The sequence below is a fragment of the Dromiciops gliroides genome, chromosome 4 (assembly GCF_019393635.1).
Source record: "Dromiciops gliroides isolate mDroGli1 chromosome 4, mDroGli1.pri, whole genome shotgun sequence".
In the NCBI taxonomy this organism is placed as follows: domain Eukaryota; kingdom Metazoa; phylum Chordata; class Mammalia; order Microbiotheria; family Microbiotheriidae; genus Dromiciops; species Dromiciops gliroides.
In genome coordinates this window covers 496,285,936-496,287,980 of record NC_057864.1, presented here as the reverse complement: position 1 = coordinate 496,287,980, position 2,045 = coordinate 496,285,936, and positions in this window count along the sequence as shown.

Below are 2,045 nucleotides of genomic sequence, written 5' to 3'. Positions count from 1 at the left end.
AGTAAGTGTTATGTTTCTGAGGCCGGATTTGAACTCAGGTACTCCTGAATTCAGGGCCGGTGCTTTATCCACTGCGCCACCTAGCTGCCCCAGAAAGGGCCCTCTTGGCAAGCAGACGCGAGCTCTCTCACAAAACAGGTCATCTTCACAGGCACAGAGATGCCACAACGTCAGGTACTTCTAGGCCCTAAGACAATTAAGCTAGAAATAAGTAATAAAAATATGAATCAAAGGCATAAGGTTGGGGGCAGCTAGGTAGAGCAGTGGATAAAGCACCATACCTGGATTCAGGAGGGCCTGAGTTCAAATCCAGCGTCAGACACTTGACACTAGCTGTGTGACCCTGGGTAAGTCACTTAACTCTCATTGCCCTGCCACCTCCCCCCCCAAAAAAGGGCATAAGGTTGCATGGAAATTTTAAAAGAGCATACTACCCAGCTGGGTCAAATAAAGCAAGAGGAATATTGAAGTGAGAATAATACACTAAAATGTGTGAAGGGAGATCAAAAGCATTCTCAGACCTCAATTTCTAGCATTTAGTGCCAATGTTCATCATAGAAAACACTGTGGAGACGGCACCTAAATGTATTTTCTTTAAGGCAAGAAACTCAAAAAGGGAGAAATGATCAAAGAGAAGAAAAGGGCAAAATGCAAGCGACAACAAAATAACCCAAACAGGAAATGTTTAGGGACCGTTAGCTGCCAGGGACACTCCCTAAAGCAGACACGGGACAGCAAAGAGGAAAGAGAGAAACCCAAGGGGGGTTACCCCCAGTGTGAAAGCACAAACTGCCCTGTGAGGAGGCCCCTTCAGAGCCTGAGAGCTGGTCTCATGCTGGGCCCCAGAGGCTGCCCCCTCACTGTGCCAGCCACTTCTATCTCCTCCAACATCCAGAGAACTTCAACCCTTTGACAGCTGACACTTCATCAAGAACCAGGACCAGACCCCAGCAGATCCAGCCGAGGAGCCAACAGGGAATGAGACGGGAACCTGGCCAACCTCTGGGGACCCAGCGGTGCTCAAAGGCCTTCACAAGTCACCTGCATGGCCTCACCTGGTGGAAACACACATCCTTCAGCCTCCTCCGTTACAGAGCTTCCTCCCTCACAGAGCTTCCTCCCTCAAGGCCTGGGCACTTCTTAAATATCTGGCAGACTGTCTACTTCGGGAGAGTGGGCTTCTCGGCCGTCCTGCATTTACGATCACGAAGGGCTCCCCTTCTAGAGTTTCCCAGCACAGACAAGGCTCGGAAGCCTGGCCCGAGGGGCTCTCCCCAGAGCATGGGGCTGGGCCGAGCAGAGGCACTGCCTGGGGGGCTTGCGGCAGTTCTGAATCCCAAGTGTCACCAGTGTAGCTTGGTGTCATCTCTACATCTGGTTAGAATGTCAAGACCGTACCCACATCGCTGATTAAGACGACTCCTGGGGCACTCCCCCAGATCCCCGTGCCCAGGCCACAGGTCCAGCCACCCAAACTAACTGCCCCACCACTGGGCCCACACTGCTGCCACTGTCTAGACCACAAGATCTGCATCAGAGCCACAATCCACTAGTGAACTCTGGCCGCTGAAGCACTTAAGGCAATGGAGAATGCGCTTCCAGTGGTCTCCTAATGGGATGAAGGTGAGTACACCCTCAGAGCAGCTCCAGATGAGATGTTTACAAGACCACCACCCCTAGAACGTATCCCTGGGGCACGTGGCTGATTGGGGGCTTCCTCCAAGAGCTCCCAATCCCCTGAGGCTGCTGGGAGGTGATGGGGGTAGGGGAAAAGCCAGAGGGGCTTCCAGGAAAGGCCCAAAGCCAGGCCAGGAGCATCTTTCTGATGCTCAGAGATGCCCACCACCAGAAGGCGGGGCTTTCTGCTTGTGATGTCTGGTGAAGCCTCACTAATACTGCCTGGGGGCTGAGCCCAGAGTTAAGGGATCTGGGTAGAGCAGGCACAGGCCATCTTCGGAGGTCCCAGGGAGGGGCTCCCTCGCAGACAGCCACTGCCCAGCTACTGAGCTGGCTAAAACAGAGAAGACACTCATCACTCATGCCTC